The sequence below is a fragment of the Miscanthus floridulus genome, unplaced genomic scaffold, assembly GCF_019320115.1.
Source record: "Miscanthus floridulus cultivar M001 unplaced genomic scaffold, ASM1932011v1 fs_644_1, whole genome shotgun sequence".
Lineage (NCBI taxonomy): Eukaryota > Viridiplantae > Streptophyta > Magnoliopsida > Poales > Poaceae > Miscanthus > Miscanthus floridulus.
In genome coordinates this window covers 18,500-29,494 of record NW_027097051.1, presented here as the reverse complement: position 1 = coordinate 29,494, position 10,995 = coordinate 18,500, and the positions used below count along the sequence as shown (strand labels likewise).

The 10,995-nt window shown below is 41.4% G+C and overlaps 1 pseudogene; it reads right to left on the bottom strand.

The window, feature by feature from the left end:
• Positions 1-1,474: 1,474 nt before the first annotated feature.
• Positions 1,475-5,060, bottom strand: LOC136532504 (uncharacterized; annotated as a pseudogene).
• Between the last annotated feature and the right edge of the window lie 5,935 nt (positions 5,061-10,995).

Below are 10,995 nucleotides of genomic sequence, written 5' to 3'. Positions count from 1 at the left end.
TACTAATGCCACTAGAAAACTTACACCTGACAGCTGCTAAAGCATGAGCCACCCTATTACAGTCAAGTTTGCACACACTAAGATTACATGATCTAAGCTCTACGCTAATAAAAAATTTCATCTCCGTGACTAGACCCCCAACTGTGGACAGCCTATAGTTGTCGCCTGAGAGAGCATCTCTGACAAGCATGGTGTCGGTCTCCACAATGATCTCCTGCACTCCCATGCTGATTGCCACCTGAAGTCCTGCATAACAAGCCAGCAGTTCTCTGCAGTTATTAATTGGCAAATGCAAGATAAAACTTAACAGCAGTGGCAAACCATGGCTGCACTTTGTTCTCTGCAGTTACTACAGCAACTGCACAACAGCAGGTGCAGGAAGCTTTAGTGAACACTCCCTTTAACATTTGGTAGCAATGGAACTGAAGAATTACTCTAGCGAGTCTATAGCTCTTGTGTCAGAAATATGTTCAATTATATCTTAGCTCATGTTACGAGTATCATGTTGCATAAGTCATCCATCAACAACTGAGACATGTAAGAATAGAACCATTTAAAAAAAGAAGAAAATGCACACAGTAATTTGACTAATTGCAAAACTGTAAACAAGCACAGCTGCTAAAGTTGGTAAGCAAGCATCAACATTCCAATAGAACGCCTAGTCATTCATCCTCAATCCATTACGAGCACAACTCACTTACAACAGAAATCGACCCATATGGTAGTAGCCAAGACCTGCCCAACATCTCATTTACCTCCTATAGCAGCATCAAGCCATGAATCAGGAACTTCATTAAAAGTTAACCCCATAAAATTTCAGGGTCAAACACTGAATTAGTGAAAATATGCAGCGTTAAACCAATGTTTTTTGGGATCACAAGTTCAATAGAAAGATTGAATTAGTGAAAACATGCAGCATTAATCCATGTGCTTGTGCAGCAGTCTATCATGTTGTCAGCCAGTCTCTATTTATGCAAAACAGTGCCACACTTGAAGCACACGTCAGCCATTAATGAACTAACAAAGCAGGCTTGCGTGCCATAGCAATAGAAAATACAGCAGGTACTCAGTAGTTCTTAGTACATGTACCAAAGTAGCATTTCTTTTCCCCATTAAGAGAGAGTTATAGATTAGTACAAAAACAATTAACGTGTGCTGCTGGACTGCATAAACAAAACTGAACTTAGTAATAAATCAACTTAAGAATGTGTAGAGAACTAGCATGGTCAAGTAACAATTAACTTGTGGTTTCTTTATATATTTTCGTTATCGTATCATACAGGTATAACATATATTGTTCCAATCATACCATTGACCACCCCAATAAAGTTCACATATATAAATTATCATTATAGTAAAAATTCAATAAATATGAGAAGAACGTGTACAATTACAGAATAAAGAAAAAGGAGAAACACAAACCATTGAAGAAATGAGCTTGCACAATAAAGAGTCAGGTACTGCACCTCATGAACTATGATTGGTCATTCAATCCATTGCCACTAGCATCCGCAGCATCACTAGCATCCACCGTGGTTCCCTCAATGTCTGTTCTAGCCCATTGATGTCTTACATTTGCATTATTGAACATATCTCCAAGGTGTGTGACATGGAATGGCTCATTTTCTACATCATCTTCCCATTCATCACAACCTGTGTCATATATATCTCTTGGTTTCATCTTCATGACTACAGACCACCCAGGGTTTTCTTTGTCTTCAGCATAAAACACCTGGTCAGCTTGGTTAGGAAAAATATACGGTTCATGAACAATCTTTTCTCCTGTATGTATCAGGTGTGAGAAATTAACAAGTGTGTAGCCATACTTGTCCTTCTTTATTCCTCTTTTAGAAACAACATCAACCCATTCACATTTGAAAAGTACCACAGAAAAATTCCCAGAGTAGTTTAGCTCAATAATATCAATTATCCTCCCATAGTAAGTCACATCACCTAAAACTGGAATGCCATCACTTGCACTGGCATAACTTGATGTTTTTGCAGTTAGCACTACACCACTATTTTGTGTCACCCTATCCAACCGTTTGGGCCTAAAACGGAAACCTCGACTGTTGAAAGCATGATACCTTTTTGCAGCATCAACCGGGCCACGAGCTAGCCATCTAATGCCATCTTTAACACCATGAATGCCATTTTCCCTCTCTAACTGCATTATCTGTATAATTATACAAGTTTAGTCCTGCACGTTAGTGCTACATAAGCATTTTGAGTTAAGGTACTTACATGACCTCTAAACCATTGATGGAACTTCTCATTTTGGATTTTCTCAACATCTCTATGACTGGCTCTATGTCCAGTACCTTTTCCAATGATCTCTTCAGCATGAGCTCTACAATTTACATGTAAGAAATTTTATGGGAGGCAAAAAAATAAATTTATGTTTACAATTTTGAGATATTACCTAAGGTATGGATCGACATCGGAACAATTGAATAGCACATATCTATGTGCTTGTACTTTAGCCAAACCTCTCAGGACATAACTACTTGGCTTCCCAAGTGGTTTCCTAGATTGAGGAAAAAGAGTTGATGCATGTCTAGTAGAGCATCCAAGTGACTCCTCATTATCATCATTCCGCGAAAGCCTATTAGACAATGTCTGAAAACCATCAAGAAATGTTGAACAAAAGTGCATAGCCTCTTTTGCCAGAACTGATTCTGCAATGCAGCCCTCTGGACGAGCTTTATTTCTCACGTTTGACTTCAAATCACCAAGGTACCTACACAAACTAGTATAAATTAATAAAAACTATAATTTAGCATGCAAAGTGAAGGTACCAAACATGGCTCTTAATTTTTTATAAGAAAAACATACCTTTCCACAAAATACATTGATCGATAACATACAGGACCACCTATTTTTTGCCTCTGTTGCTAAGTGAAGAACTAGATGCACCATGATAGTGAAAAACCCAGGAGGGAATATCATCTCCATCTGACATAACGTCATTATGATTTGGTCCTCTAACTTCTCAAGTTCATTCACGTGGAGAACTTTTGCATTCAGTTCTCTAAAATATCCACACAGATCAAATAAGACAGATGTAACTTCATCTGGGAGAAGACCTCTCAGAGCAAGTGGCATAAGTTGTTGCATTAGTATGTGGCTGTCATGACTTTTGAGGCCTGAAATTTTTGCTTGACCAACATTTACACATCTAGAGATGTTACTAGAATAACCATCTAGAACTTTTATGTCACGAAGGACTTTACAAAATTGTTGCTTCTCCTCTTTAGACATGTTATACAAAGCAGGAGGCAAGTAATACTTACCATTAGCCTTTTTTGTGGATGTAGATCTGGCCTAATGTTCATTTCTTGCAAGTCTTTCCTTGCCTGTAGATTGTCCTTTGATTTGGCATCCATTTCTAAAAGTGTCCTAAATATATTTTCACATACATTCTTCTCTATATGCATAAAGTCAAGATTGTGCCGTAGCAAATTATACTTTCAGTAAGACAAACAAAATAGGCCACTAACACCCTTCCATGTTTTGGACTTCTCAAAGTCTTTAATTGATTTTATCCTTTCCAAAAGAGATACTCCAGAATAAGAAATAGGTCTCAACCGATGCTCTTCGGTTCCGTCAAATGAATTGGCATCATGACGAAACTCATGGCCAGTGGGTAGAAATCGTCGGTGTCCCATGAAACATTGCTTGAGGCCATGCTTCAAGCGTATTGAACTTGTTTCATCTTCACAGGACACACAACCCAACTATCCCATAACACTGTAATGTGCCAGTATCCCTGTCCCAAGGTAGTCACTCACAGTATGTAATATTGTAGCATAAAGTTGAAATCTCTCATCTCGAGATGCATCATATGTAGACATACCGGTGTCAAACAACTCATTTAGCTCATCATAAACCGGCTGCATAAATGTATGGAAGTCCTTTCCAGGGTAACCAGAAATTATTAGAGTGAGCATAAGAGAAGAAGCTTTCATGCATAACCATGGTGGAAGGTTGTATGGTACTAATACAACTGGCCAACAACTATGGGTAGAATTACACTTCCCATATGGGTTAAAACCATCTGTTGCTATTCCAAACCTCATGTTTCGAGAATCTGATGCAATATGAGGGTGCTAGGAATCAGTGATTTTCCAAACCTCTGAATCAGCAGGATGGCGCAAAGCACCATCCTTTGTACGCTCCTCATCATGCCATCTAGTTAACTTGGCTGTTTCCTTGTTCATGAAAAGCCTTTTAAGTCTAGGTTTGATTGGAAAGTAACGCAATACCTTATTTGGGGTTGCCTTTCTTCTTTCCTTTTTTGTTAATGATGTTTTATCTGGCTTATTTTTCCACCTTGAAGCTCCACATTTTGAACAGAAGTCATCATATTTCTTGTCTTTCCGATAGAGCTGACAATTATTTGGGCACACATGAATCTTCTCATATCTAAGACCAAGCTTCGCAATGGTCTTCCGAGCCTCTACAAATGTTCTAGGTATATTTGAACCATTTGGGAGAGCTAGCTGTAAAATTTGAAGTAGATCATTAATTGATTTATTGCTCCACTTGTTGGTCGACTTCACATGAAACAATAGGACTAGGAAAGAAAGTTTTGATAGCTCACATCCTTCCCATAAAGGTTCATCAGCAGCCCTAAGCAAATCAAAGAAATCTTGTGTTTCCGCATCTGGTCCATCTTCAGATAAACCTGATGCGTGAGGTCCATTTGTGTGATGTTCATCGTCTATATATCCAAAGGCTTCTTGGACTACTTGGCGCATATTAGTGTTTAAACTTGGACGCGGTGACTCTGAATCTTTGTTAGCAGAGATATAAGATGTTGTTTCCCCATGACATCCCCATATAGTGTATCCACGCAGCATTCCATCACACACTAAGTGCTCATACACTGTTTCTTGCATTTGTAACTGCCTATTGACACATTTGATATAGGGGCATTGAATCTTTGCATCGGACTTTTTCCCACTGTAGGCAAACTTAAGAAAATCCTGTACCCCAGCTATGTACTCATCACTTGGTCTTCTGGATTGCAACAACCTCTTAATAGCACTTAAGTCCATTAATTCACAAAAATCAAGAGATACTATCACTGCATCAGTTATGTGGTACTTCAATAGCTGAGATAAAATGTTGGAAATACATAAAAAGCTATGAATTATATAAAGTGGACTCAAACAGTTTGTTTCATCTCAACTATTTGTTTACTGAAGGTGAACTCAATGTGTACCGAAGAATCAATGAACAACAATGTACAGAACTACACCTTAACCTAAAAAAATATGTACAGAACAACAATCGGTGCTAATATGGATTGTACTCAATGGCCTATCTTATAAAAAGAATTCAGCATTATATAAATGTCTTTCCAAACAAAAAAAAAACAATGAAGCTCATGGTCTGTTTCCACTGTTAAGCTATTTCGTTTCACTGATAAGCTGCAACATACTACATCTCCAATGAACTGAACATGAAAAAAAATCATAGATCATGTGTTGTTGCACTGATAGTAATTTTTGCCAATGCCAATTAACATATAAAAAGTAAAAACATTTTGATTTCGGCCGCCTGCTTACCTAATTGTCGAACTGCAGCGGCTGAGCTCCTCCTGCTATCAATGTTTCGTAGAAGTGCTCTGTTTTCAATGCTAGAACACGATTTGCACTAAGCCATCTCTAATCTGCAAAACAAATTGCTAATCAAATATTTGCTTATACGACATGTCAATCGAGTTTCTCCCACATGGTGGCAACTACTAATCGCAAGAAAACAAAAAAACTTTAGTGAATCGCTGTGATGATTAGTCGACAATACCCAGTTCAATCACAAGTGGGGGAAGGATGCTAAATAGAAACTTACGGATGGAGGGAGGAAGCTAGCATTTGTGTATGATTGTACGGTGTCCCTGGTTTTTTATTTGTTCTGCTACACATTCTTCAACAATTCTTGCACATGTGCCAGAAGATATGCCTGATCGTTGATGTGAAGTACACGATGGGCAGCCCCTAACGGGCGTCACCATCCCCCAACTCATCCACCATAACGGCAGTACGCGATGGGCAGCCCCTGACGGGCGGCAGTGGACCGGCCGGCGGGGGATGACGTGCCCTCAACGGGCGCTGTTCAGGGGCGGAGGCCGGCTGATGGCTGCGGAAGCAGAAGGTCCGGGTCTCGGGGAGATCACAATGGAGAGGGCTGCAGGAACAAGGACGCGAGCGCTACGATCTGACCCCGCACGGCGCGGGGCACCGGGAGCGTGACCAGCGCAGCCACCGCCGCCTCGGTCTCTCCGATCGGCGACAGCGAGTTCGAGGAGTAGCATGAGCAGGTGATGAAAACACATTTTCTTCTCTTTTTTGTGTGTCTGTCAGTGAACTTTGTTTTGTATGTCTGTATGATGTTATGATATAATTCAATTCGGAGGATAACTGGTAAACTCCTGCATATTTGAGAAAAAAATATTTTCCTTTGTATTTAGTGCTTTTCATTTGCTCAACAGACATATCGACCTTTTCAATACAGGAATATTGGGTTACTTGGAGAGTTTACGATATCTTCTTCCTGATTCAGGTTTGTGATACATTGCTCATTTCTCTCCTAATTTGTGTCTCCATAAATAATACCCGATCAAAAACAATATAGGTTTACGGTATCTTATGTCGTTTGGCACTGGCTGTTGGCTTCAATACTGATTCAGGTGGCTCTTCAGTAGCTAATGAGCTTCTAATGGTGGTGAGAAAGCAGGTATGACCACATTTCTTACATGGGTAGCACATTCTTCCCGCAAAGACATCTTTCACTTGCAAATTACAATCTGTTATTGTTTTCTGTGCCTGCTTCTTACCTTGTAGTTGTAGGTTAGTAATCCAGACATGAAGTATAGACGGATAGGAATAATTGTGGTTCTAAGGATAGTTTCTACTATCGCTTCCACTGATGTCAATGCTGCTGTGAAGTGTTCATCATCTCGGGATTGTTTTAAGCACAATGTAAATTTAGGATAAGTGGTAATAGCTCTTGTTTTGTCCAAGCTCTCTGCACTGATACGCCCTTTTACAGCAAGATAGAAAGATCAAGAGCTGACTGCCTGACTCTCGTGAGATGAAATGAACTAGGGAATAGCTCTTGTTTTGTCCAGGCTCAAGATTGCAAGAAATGCTTATTATTCAGAGGAAAACTTTAACTACTCATCATGTATCTCTACCTCTATAATACACCACTTCAAATTATCCTACAGCCACCAAACAAATCCCACCTCTACAGTCACGACCTAAACTACGTCCACCCCACAAAACGCAAACAAAAAAAGATGACATTAAAAATGTGCGCACCAGATTAACTCTCATTCATTCTCTCTCCTTACTCGACCACATCCGACGGCCGATATTCTTTGGATCTCCCACCCCCGATCTCCCTACTTCATCACCGTTCCACCCCAGCGTCCGCGCCCTCGAGCGTCCGCGGCAGAGATCGTGGCCGCCGGAGTGTGGAGGACGCTTGGAACGCAGTGCCGGGAAAGCCCTCGACGCGGACGCCGGGTGCACGGAGCCGGGAGTATAGGGCCGGGAACGACGCCGCGGGTTGAAGAAGAGGCGCCGGTTGTACCAAGAACTTCGTCTCCCAGGCGGGGAGGATCTGCGCCCGTCGATCATGCTGCCGGTGTCCTTGGGCGCGTCCTTCACCTCCGGATAAAGCGGGGGCGACTCCTGGTCGTCCCCTTTCTCTTGCCTTTGGCCACGATCTCTCTATTGTATCGTATCTGTGCTATCTCAAGCGGCTGTGCACCGAGGTTGCTGCGATGGTGTCAGAGATGTTCGTTCATCCGATGCCTGGTGACAGGCTTCATTCATCCGATGCCTGGTGACAGGCAGGAGGCCATGAGGTTATGAGCCACATCTATGAAGACGACGAGCAAACAAAATTCAAATTTTTTGGTGAGATAGGTCTTCGTCGGTTAATTTCTGTTTGCACAAATGAATTGGTCTCATGATTTCGGATATGGATGCTTGGGAAATTCTAATCTAATTTTTTTTAGATGGTTTTACTGTGGATGATCTGAATATGTGTGAATGCCTCTTTCATAATGTCTCTTCTGCCTCCAGTACGTTTTGGACCTACCATTCAGAAAATAATACCAGATTTTGTAAGTTCATACATATCTCAGCTTTAGTGATCTATTTTTTTACTGCCATTTATTTACTTATATTGATAAATGTGCCTTACATATTCTGCTTCAATGGGTACTAGCCCTACTAAAATACGTGATTGCTTCTGTAAGTATTATTTTTGTTGATTCTTCTAAAGTAATCATGTCCTCATCCACAAGGTAGCATGTAATGTAAATTACAGTAAGCTACGAAAAGATAATAATGGTAGGCTCTCTAGCTACAAGTTAGACTCTTGCTTCAGTTTATATCTATATATGACATATCTGAGTTCAGTTTTAGTATTTGATTATACATTTTCCTTTTCTAAATTTCAGTTCGCTTAGCGAGCAGAGTGCTGTCTCTTTGCAGAGACAGGCTGAAAAGGTAGATGACCATCACTACTGGTCTACTGTAGATAAACATCTTATTGTCAAATTCCTTGGTATTCTTGCATTGGAGTATATATGACCAGAATGCAATGAAATCATGGCCATAATGACATAATGATCTGAAAGTGTTTGAACATAATTTTTTGCCAATTGGTTAGGCATGACTGAAGTTTTGTCGATGCTGCAGTCTCTGACATGTTTAGCTAGAACCTCTCTGCAGCATGATTTGGTTGACTTAATTTACATGGCTTATGTATTTAGTAATCATTTAGTTCCCCTTTAATTTTGATCCCAAGTGTGACCACTCGTCTTATTCAAAAAATTTGATCCCAAATTATAAGACGCCTGAATCCTAAACCTCGCTGAACGGGTACGACGCGGCGGCGCACCTGACGGAGGAGACATTCTGCAGCATCGGCATCATCTCCGTCTTCGGCTGGGCGTACATTCTGGCCCTCACATCTTCAGCATCTAGGTACTTGCTTGTTGAGGAAACTAACACACGTGCAATGCATTGCAGTCAGCTGTCGATTCCTCTCACAAATGTCATCCCATGTCAGATTAATTGATTAAGAAAAATATTTATTCTATAATATTTGAAACTGCATATAGAAGGTGGCAATGCGGATGTGGTAGCTGGATAGAGATAGCAATGCAACGGATATTTGCATCTTTCAGATTCCTACGGATCTACATGAATTCTACTGTGGTTAATTAAAAACAAAAAAAAGGCCATGTCAAACCAGAAAGCAGATCACAGTACTTTAGATGACATAACAAACAACAACACAGGTACGAGCACTTCATGGGCTGTGGCAGGGTTACTTTCATATTTTTATAGCCTTCTTAGTTTCAGTTCAACCACCTGTGGATGAGGCTGAGCGGAAGAGGGAAGAGAGGAATAGAAAACAACGAGAATACCGAGCAAGGATAAAGGCTATTATAGAATACCGAGCAAGGATAAGAGCCGTGCAAACGAATGTTTTAACAACTTTCCTGAAGATATTCAAGCCATGATTAAGGACTTAGACAAAATATAACTTAAATGGTTATATGAGAAAAAACTTTACTGTGACTTCTTAGTTTCCCGGATTGTATACATGCTCAAAGATATTGTGTAAAAGTTGAACTATGAAAAAAAACATTGGTTGTTTTCATGTGCGTCTCCAAGATAAATCCGTTGCGTTAGCACGGGCATTATACTAGTAGTGCTAATCCATGGGTTTTAAGTAACCCTGGCGTTAGATATTCATCACTTGTATTTTTTTCACTATACTAGTAACATTTTGTGCGCAAGAAAACAATTGCAATTTTTTCTGTGTGAAATATTGGTTTGGGTAACAGAACCATAGTGACACGGTGACAGGACGCCGCTCGATGGGTGCTATGACATCGTGCATCGATGCAGTCAACAGGGAAAGCTCGATGACCTAGACATGTTCATTAGCCGGCCAAAGGGTCCTCCGCCACCATGGGGACTGTGCCCTAGGCGACCGACGCCATGCTCGCCAGGATGGGCGCGCCATGGAGCTTCTGCTCCGGTAGCATCGCGAGGCACCGGTTGATGCATGCTCTATAATACTCCGCCCCGAAGGCAGTCGCGGACGTGGGCGAAGAAGAGGAGCACATCCTCGTTCATGGGGAAAGGCGCCATGGCCGCCAGTCTGAACGACCTCCGCTTGTCTTATTGCTGAATCGATGATGCACCCGGTCTTCTTGCAGAATCGACGGCCTAGTCGCCTATCGTGCACCATACACGGCGGCGCGGCACCGTTGCCGGCCCTATGTCAAAGTTGGATGCGAGACGACATAGTGACTCGGCCACACGGATAGCGTATGTCAGAGTTTGATGCTGAGGTCTCTGGGCCGACTACGTAGCCGTGCATGGCTGGGCTCATGGTCTCGATCTTGCGCCAACACGGGATGGGCGACAATGCTCGGGGTACCTCAAATAAGAGCTTGGATGGGCGGACAAGGAGGCCAAGGCCACGACACCGGCAGCGCTAGGAAGGAGGAGACCTTGCTATTGCTAATGTGCTCGGTACCATCGTCACAGCCTTCTTTTCACGACTTGAGCGGGAGGGTGGAGGCCACGATAGTTATGGTATTTCTTTCCAGACCTGATGAGAAGATTGTTTTTTTCCGATGGTTTTGTTCCAAACGGGTGTAATAGTATAAGGCTCACTGACCATCCAAATAGTGAATTCTAGATTGGGTTGGAAAAAAAAATATTTAGAGCTGTGATTTACAAGGGTTTTAAACTGAATACTGGACATCCAAACAAGCCCTAAGTATTGTTTTCATCCTCCACTGATTCTGTTTACCAACCCATTTTTCCTCGAACTAGTACTTGTATAGGATCTGTGGTTTCATTGTTGTATTTACTGCCAGAAGGCAAACTAATACTGTTCTGCACACACTTAATCCAGCGGAACCTTGCTATTTTGGGGCAAAGAAAAACT